This window comes from Lactuca virosa, chromosome 3, assembly GCF_052849685.1.
Source record: "Lactuca virosa cultivar CGN04683 chromosome 3, Lactuca_virosa_CGN04683_v6, whole genome shotgun sequence".
In the NCBI taxonomy this organism is placed as follows: domain Eukaryota; kingdom Viridiplantae; phylum Streptophyta; class Magnoliopsida; order Asterales; family Asteraceae; genus Lactuca; species Lactuca virosa.
In genome coordinates, this window is record NC_136428.1 from 312,110,590 (window position 1) to 312,120,100 (window position 9,511).

Here is a 9,511-nt window from a genome sequence, read left to right on the forward strand (position 1 = left end):
ATCGCTTCCTTCGCCTATTGTTTTCTTCCATTTAAACATCGAAGCTTCTCTCGCATCTACCCCAGTTTGGGATTAAACTGTAAACTGACCTAAGATATTGAAATTTTATGAAGATTTTCCAAAAATATAAATTGTTAATTAGACCATACAATGCAACTAGAAAAATACATAAAACTATAAATAAAAATCTTTAACAAAGAAACATATATTGTGATGGCACACCATGATGCAAATCAACGTTTTGTAAGCAATACTCCATTTTTCACATTCAATATTAACAACATATGCATATTATATATAAATTTACTCCTTCAAATTGTATCCTGGTAGATACTACGTAAGTACTACATCTCGTGAGTTCTTAATTCGCTTAGCAACATTTTATAAGTCACTCGACGTAGTCTCACACGTTGCGTAGGTTTGCAATCATATAGTTAAAATGGTCATTATGAAATTTTAAAATTTTAAAATTTAACCTTGTTTTTTGGTCAGTATATGTATAATCCTAATTTACAAAATAAAAATTATACATACATATATATATATATATATATATATATATATATGCTTAGGTTATTTTGTTTCTACTAACTATTGTGTGCCAGAATGCACAGATCTGGACCATCGGATGGAATATAATCAAAGGTCATGATCTGAGGGTCTATGATATTACAATTGACAGCATGTACCATATAATCACACAAATTTTAGTAAAAGGGTATTTTGGACAATTAACTACAATTATAAAAGGAAATTTTCGAATTTTTAGGGATAATTAATTCTCCTAATTTTAAAAACTTGAATTTTTTTTAATTAATTCAATTTTAATTCTAACGTAATTTGTAAAAATAATCGATTTTATTCTGTCAGAATACTTTTTTATTAGAATGATGTTCTTTCAGAATTTTATTCTATTAGAATATTATTGAGAAATAACAAAATTATTGAATGCGATGTTGAAAAATAATAACATTCTAATATATTCTTATACATCGAACTTAAATACAAATTCATACATATTCTTACAACCTAAAAGCCTTATACATTGTAATATAATTATACATATTCTAAAAGAATATCAACAAAAATGAATAAAATTCTTAAAAAATAACAACATTCTGCTAGAATACTCTCGTTCTCCTTGTTTTCTTCATTTTCCACATCAATGGCAGCCCCTTCAAAACCGAAATAAAAAAAAAACATGATCAACTTTAAAATATTATAACTTTCAGTATATTCTAAAAGAATAATGTCACACCCCCGAACCAGACGGCGGAAACGTCCGAGGGCTCGCGTGACTTAAATTGAAATATCATCACAATGGATATACAAGAAACATAACACATTCATCACCAAACATTACATAGTACAACTGACATTGTGTACATCAAGTACATGGTTTACATTACATGATTCCAAAATATAAAGTGTTTGGTGATTAGCAACTACAAAAGAAACTTTCAACACACTGGATGCTTCCTCGTTCTAACGATTACCTGAGAATACAAGTTATTTTGAAAACGCTCAACATATATAATGTTGGTGAGTTCATAAGTATGTTTGATGTAAAATAGTTTATGTCGTTCGTAAAACCCAGAAAATCCGATATTTTCTGTAATAAGACTTTTCATGAAAATGTTGTGATGATCCTGTAAGTATATGCGTGAATGATTTCAAAACGTGTATAAATGAGAAGTTTTGCATTATAGCTTTTGAAAGTATAAGTGAGTAAGATTGGTTTCCCCGGAAAACCCGATGTTTTCCGATAAAATATTATGATTGTTTTGTATTATTGTATCGCCACAACGAATGAATATGATTTCCCCTGATTACTTAGATGGTATTGGATCTCTATGTGAGTCGTTATAACCATCCATGATAATGACTAGTTCGTCGGTCTTGGCATTCTAATGAACACCGGAATTGATCTTAAGATTTTGTCACCCTAGACTGGCCGAGTCTAACTGTAGCGAACAGCTTAGGTGTGGGGGAGTCATCCCCGTATAGATCTATACACAAACTCTCGCTCTCCCTCCAGGAGACTTTGATTACAACTACAGACCACGACCGACACCTATTGGTGTCGCCCGTTATTACTCACTTAATCCAAATGAATTTGATTAACCATGATTAATGACCTGATTTTAGTTTACTTGAAGTGAAGGTAAGCCTAACAGACTAGGAGAAGATGACTACTAGGCCCTACTAATTACGTATGTTATTTAAGGCTATCGAGTATACGAAAGGCACGTTGGCCCATTTCGCATAAGATTTATTTGGACCTTACTAGCAATGTTAATGGGCCACTGAGGCCCAATAGCACGTAAAAGCCATTGAGGGTCCCTTAAGCATGTAGTTGGGTCACAATAGGCTCAATAACATGTATTATTTACGTTGGGCCCAAAAGTCATGTTAATGGGTCACGAAGGCCCAATAAGCATGATTAGAATCTCTCAAGCCCAACAATTAGAATGTTTACTTGTTTTGTATAGTATTAGTGTAGCGAAGTTGTTTAATCGATATGTCGTAATAATCACCAGTTTGTTTTATAACGATTCATAGATTTATAAAAATAGTTATTTTTCTATTTAAAACCCATAAGTTATAAAGTTTTGTATATTTTGACCCAATTATTTTATTATTAACATAATTGACTAAAAGTATTAGTTTGACCAATTCAGCCCCTTATTTTGGTAAAGTTGGCAATTTTTAGCCCTTTTTATGAAAAATGACATATTAGGTCCTTGAACTATTTTTCTTGACATTTTTGACCTAAACACTTAATTAAATGATGTTTTAAGCCCAAAATTTTATTTAGGACAGTTTCAGCCCCTTAGTTAAAAGATTTGCATTTAAATCTACACTTTTCGCAATTTTTACAGTTTTTACCCAAAATCCAAAATCTTTGCATTTTTAGTCCCTTTTGATAAATAAGGCCATTTTAACCCCTGAAATAGGTTTATTTACGTTTATAGCCCCTGTTTTGAGAAAACTTTCCATTTCAGCCCCTGAAATTTGATTTTTCGCATTTTTGGGCCTAAATAGCCGAAAAGCCCAAATTTTAGCCCATTAGGCTAAAATTTACATTTTTAGTCCTTTAAAAAGCCTAATATTTATAAAAACTCTTATTTTAGCTGTTTTGACCTTTTGATCCTTGTAGAAACCGTGAATGACATCTTTTTCCCCATCTTTTGTTTATTTATCAAAAATGGTCCAATAACAAATTTTTATGTTGTAGTGTGTTATTTTAAAGCTTGTATAGTAGTTTATCTTGACATGTTAAGTGAAATATGACCTAGATCACATATTTTTCCTTCTTGAACTATAGATCTCGAAATATCTTTCATTTTTAGCACATATTTACCACAAAAACACAAGAAATCACACATAACATACAAATACACATAGATCTTCACATTTTACTTGTATTCTCCCCCATAAATCATATGAAAACCGAAAATAGAGGGGTATGAACTCACCTGCTTTGATGTTCACGGTTTTGAAGAAGAAATGATGAAAATGATGAGATCTTTCGGCCTAACAAGCTTCTTTAGAAGTCCTTGGGCTTAGATTGCTTCTAAGGAGTATGATCATGAATTTGAATGAATTAAAAGATGATTTTTGATGATATATAGAAGTTAAACTTTGGATTTAAGTAAAAACTTACCAAAGATTTGTGTTATGAGTGAAAGATCTTCTTGGCATGTAAGCAAGTCTCGAAATTTTGAATGAATAATGGAGATGTTCTTGAGAGAATTTGATAGTATTGGAATGGAGTTTGGTATGTGTGTGTGTGTTACTACCTTCGGCCATAGATAAGAAGAGAAGGAGAAGAGAGAGATAGGTGAAGGGATGGATGCATGGAGATATGTGAAATTGCATGGAAGTCCAATATGTAATAAGGAGGTGGCTAACCCTCCTTAATTCCCTTAATTTCCCTTTTTTTTGTTTTCTACTTGGGCCGAGAGAGAGAGAAAGAGAGAGAGAGAAGGAAGAGAATGGCTTGGGCCTTTTGTGCTTGAGTCCATAATATGATGCCCAATTTGATAATTTTCGGCCCATTGGGCCTTTAGAGTACTTCACGGCCCAAATCTTACATAAAAGAATGGATTTGAGTCCATTAAAGCTAACTGGATTTGTTATGGCTCAATAAGGCCCATTAAAGATAAACTAGTCCATTTTAGGCTTATAAAGCCCAAAAAGGTTAAGTCTCATGAGAGTGGGTCCAATGAGAGCCCATTTAAGAGTTCTAAGCCCAAAATAGTCAAATTGGAAGCTTATTGGCCCATTAGGCCCAATAAGGAAATCCTAGTCCATATTGGACTTAAACCGGGATTTTTAGGGTTTCCAATCTTTTGTTGACCATTTGAAGTCTTTGTATGGTCCCAACAATGGATGCGACATCACATTCCATGATCTTGAAATTCAAGTTGATCAAACTCTTTTTCTTGATCTTGAAATCAACACCGGTTACAAATATAAAGGATCATATACCAAAGCATTATAAACAAATTAAAAACATGTAACAAAGAACTTCCATTTCTATCACCTAAAAAACAAACATACAATCGGTTAAAGATATTCCAATCAAGCCCAATGTACCAAACACAATCTAAGGGATTATACTACACGGTAATCTATGTGAGCACAATATCATTTAGTCAATGAAATTATACACTTCAAGTTCAAGTTTTGTCCCCAAATACGCCTTTAAACATGTAAAAAAACAACATATAATTAATTTCACCTAAATAAAAAACACTTAAATTAATTTCCCCAAATACGCCAAGTATGTTTTTACCTATGTTTGTCAGTGAACATTTTAGGCTTGCGAAACCATTTTCCCCCAGCAGCCTAGGTGTGTCAAGCACGGTGAGTAGAAACATAAGAAAACAATAACCAAACTATAAAACCACTTATCAGTAACCAATCAATCAACCATTGATTACAGGTCCAGATGTTTATCTTCCCATCTATCATTTCTTTCTTCATAACACCAGCTAAACCTACAACAAAACATGGAAAAATAGAATTTACCAATATGCCCCCATCTAGATATAACCATCAATTCTCTGCATTTAACATTACATTTTCTAATTATTCTAAAACTTTTGCAAAATTCAGTCATTGGCTCATCAGAGGAGTATAGCCATCTCCAGGTTCCAATCTGAAAGCATATTTTAGTGTAAGAATGAACATTATTGTTTGAAATTCCAAACTATTATAAACAACTAACACCAAACATATAATGCTTATCTTATTTAACAAACAAAATCCCTTTTAAAAAAAGAACCTGATCGGCAAATGACATCTCTGCAATGTGAAAATGCTCTTCAACGGGTAGCAAATATCATTTTTGTTGTTATAAAATAAAACTTTCGTGCTTCAAGTAACGTGCATTTTTATTGGTAATCATCACTTTCTTGCTTCCATAAAATTCAACTCCATGAACACCCTTCAAGTACAGTGTGATTCCATATAATATTAAATTTCAGATGTCGATCTTTGATTTACCAAGTCGTATTCTAGATCTTCTGGAAGGTGTCATCGGTTTAGCAGGGCAAGGTAGACAAACTAAATAGTAAAATGAGACATATCAGGAGGAGTCATGACACAACAAATATTTCAGAAAGCTTAAACTTATTCAAAAAACTATGAAAACATCAAATTTCATTATAAATCCAAACAGATTCATTAAAACCTGAATTCAAAAATTGATACTTTACTATCATAATAATCCTTGTATGAAACTCTATTAGAAGAAATCTAAAGAGCAGCAACAAAGAATCGACATAATGAAAACATCAAAGATGGATTAAAGTCTCATACCGTTTATGGGATGCATGGCTATCAAAATAAATGGAATCTAATTTGATGATGATATAAAAATATCATTACAGAACGAAAAAAAAAAACAAAAAGATGTCCAAACCTTGAATCAAATGGAGTTTCATGATGAGTAAATTGAAGGAAAACCTAGGAGGACTGAAAAACAAAACATAACCACACCTGATGCCAGATAGATGACTGGAGAAGAGAAAGGAGTTCAGATGATAATCGTATCTAAAAAAAATTAGGGTTAAAAATTGTGGGATTACCTTCAACAAATCGAATAATAAATAGGGAATTGACGAATAATCATTGGAATGGATTATCTTCATAATGCTAATTTAGTCAAGATTTTCGATGAGTACTCCCTGATAGGTTGAATGTGAATGATAAGTAGAAACTTTATACTGATTTCGTGTACATGTAATCGACAGTGTTATATGAAGTAGGGGCAAAAATGGAATTTAACATTGAAGGGAAATCGGTGTTGTAAGTGCAACGTGGCAAATACAAATCTTTTATTAAGAAGGTATATATATAGGCTTAGGTTATTCTATTTTAACTAATTATTGTGTTATTGTATGCATCAATGTAGGCCAATCATTTTACTTATTTTAAGAAAGTGATTTACCTATATTATTAAATAAAAGAAAAATAGAATAATGCCATTTAATTAAATGAAGGATAATATTGTACATTTGCATTGCCTTAAAATTAGGAAACCCAAATTTAAAAAAAGAAATTTACATATTTTAATGGATCTTTGATTATCTTAATTTTTGAATTTTGATTTTTTTTAAATTAATTTAGTTTAAATAATTCTAACATGATTTTTAATCATACCCGATTTTATTCTGACAGAATGACATCCTTTTTATAATGATATTCTATGAAAATGCAAGTCATAAATTAATAAAGAGTCTTACTTCTCGCAGAATAAACAAATTTTTAGATACAAGTTAAATTTTTTCTATCACATCCTTGCAAAAAAAACTTTATATTTTATTCTATAATAATGAAACACTACCTAATAACAAACAAATATAATATGTAGATTATTCTATTGGAATATACTATTACATATACTCTTATCATTCTATTATAGATTAATCTAACAGAATATGACAATGAGTAGTGCATTTTTGTGGAAGATCGGTGACCATTGAGGATTGTTCATGTCTATCCCACACACATTCATCCAACCTTCGGGCCATTGATCATCATGTACTTCATTCATTCTATGAGAACAACTGTCATGAAATTGAATTATGTAAGAATACAACTATGTGAGAATGCTTTTATACAACAAAAATAAAACAAATTTTATGTTCTTCAAGAATTTGAACATCAAGTTCTCTTTCAGGCATTTCTACAAACACCTGGTGTGCAATATTCTCATAGAATTATTTTTGTGTTCTTCCATATGTATCCACGGTTCTTTAAGCACGCTAATGATCCCTTCATTTCAAAAGGACAAAATCACATACAGTTAATTAGTTGAAACCCAACCACAAATTAATTAGATTAATTAATATATCTTACATTGAAGGTGTCTTTCCCGACGGAATCGTAGACTACTTCCAGCCCTTTGCCTGGTGTTATCTCCATAACTCGATCCACAAAGTTCTCTTCTTTGTAAAGAATCACATGGTGAAGCTTAATACCTCCAGGTGTTCAAAAATTTACCAGCTTGTTCAACTCAAATGTGTGAATTGATCCATTCAGCCCTTTAGAAGCTTTATTTATATGAATACCAACCTTCTTGAGAAACACATCCTTTCCTTGAGAAACACTGGTAAAATAGTTTGTGAAAAAGGGCATCTTTTTAATCACAAGATTGTCATTCAATTTGAGTTGAAAAGGATAGACTTTGATGTATCTTGAATTGAGATTTATCTACCACTCATTCATCAATAATGAAGTTACAAAGATTAAGAATAGGATGTTTTGAAAATGGAGACCCCAATTCTAACCGTAATTTAACAAATCAACAATTGAAAACGTTTGAAATGGGGAACCAAATAAGAAAGCATACATATCTCAATTCAAATTATTGAACACCAACGTAAAAAAGCCAAAAAAAATCAACAATCAACTGATTCATTGAGAAAGAAGAAGAAGAAAATGTACCTAATGCTAAGAAGAAGGTTAAAACTGTAGGAAAAACTAAAGAAATCTTTGATTTTTAAAACCAAATTTCCAAATGAAAAACCAGAAATCTATGAAGACGAAGGAAGAAGATGAGATGGATATGTGTAAAACTTCAATTTTGAATCAGCTGCTAAGAGGTTTCTCTAAAGAACTTCAATTGTATGTTATGATCAAAAGATGCGGAGATGGTTGTGGTGGATTCTTGATCGAGAGTGTGAACAGGGGCGTACAACGTTGAATAGAATGAGAGAGCGAGAGCAAGTTGGGGAAAAATGGAGATGAAGGCTTTTGTTCCTAATCCTTCACATATTTCTTTAGGACGAATTAGCAGATTCTAATGGATGTTTGGACCAAGTTATACTAGAAGCTTAATACCTCCAGGTGTTCAAAAAATTACCAACTTGTTCAGCTCAACTGTGACATCCATCTTCTTTCGCCTGCACAGCCTTCTCCTTGGTCGACACCGTTCCGATGACGGTGGCTCCAATCGCATTTGCCCATTGACAAACCAAAGATCCTACGCCACCTGCCGCCGCATGTACGAGGATCGTATGTCCAGGTTCAACCTATAAGGAAGAAGACGTGATGATCAGTAAGGAAGAAAGGGAGAACATCGATTACCACCACCAAGACCACCTCTGTTCGATGCTTGATCGCTCGATTCTTCCCTCTCCCGATCTATGAAGAAGACGATGAAGGGCAACCCCACAAAGGGTCGCTGGTGTCGATTTGTTCAATTTAGGGTTTTCAGAATCGGGTTTTAGATAAAGAGGGAAACGAGATTTAAACTGGAGAGATACCATGATTATAGGGATTATTTTTAGAAGTATTTAAACAAATTACTAAATTACCCTTATTTATTTATTTAATTATTTAATTTTTTATTTAATTTTGAATGGCCCACATTTATGCATACAATAACACAATACTTAGTTAAAATACCTGAACCTATATATATATATATATATATATATATATATATATATATATATATATATATATATATATATATAATACATAAAACCACACCTCGCTAGTAATTTGAAAACTTGTGATTCTGATCTTGATTCACGGATGTATGTTTTCTCAACGTTACAGTATCCACATTCACGACATCGTTGATGTATGCATATGTTACAAAAAAACCATGATATCTTACAAAATGATCTAAAATGCTATTATCAACACTTACCATACCTAGACGGAATAAGGATTACTTAATTGTATTAATGTCATTTATTGGCGAGTCGCAAAAAACTATGAGTACATTGGTGCGAAAGTGAGACTTCAATCGATTTACGCGGGAAAGCACGGATTAATGTCGAAGAGGACCGTTTGTCTCCAATCACGAGTCGTGAGGTATGGTTCAAATGCCGAAAATCAAGAAACTAGCAAACATATATGCTCGGATGGACCCTGTTCACATAATGCCCAAAAAAATTGAAATTCCATACTACCAACATGATCATCATTTTATAATAAAAGATTGATCGTGAGATGCATAGGGTTTAAAAAAAAAGAGTTTTTTAGT

The 9,511-nt window shown here is 32.2% G+C and overlaps 1 long non-coding RNA gene across 1 annotated transcript; it reads right to left on the reverse strand.

Annotated features, from left to right (window-relative positions):
* Positions 1-6,999: 6,999 nt before the first annotated feature.
* On the reverse strand, positions 7,000-8,676 carry LOC145163032 (uncharacterized). The gene is made up of 3 exons (XR_013739522.1): positions 8,617-8,676; positions 7,372-8,546; positions 7,000-7,287 (listed from the first exon to the last, which is right to left on the reverse strand). It is a non-coding gene; the product is annotated as an uncharacterized LOC145163032 (long non-coding RNA).
* Between the last annotated feature and the right edge of the window lie 835 nt (positions 8,677-9,511).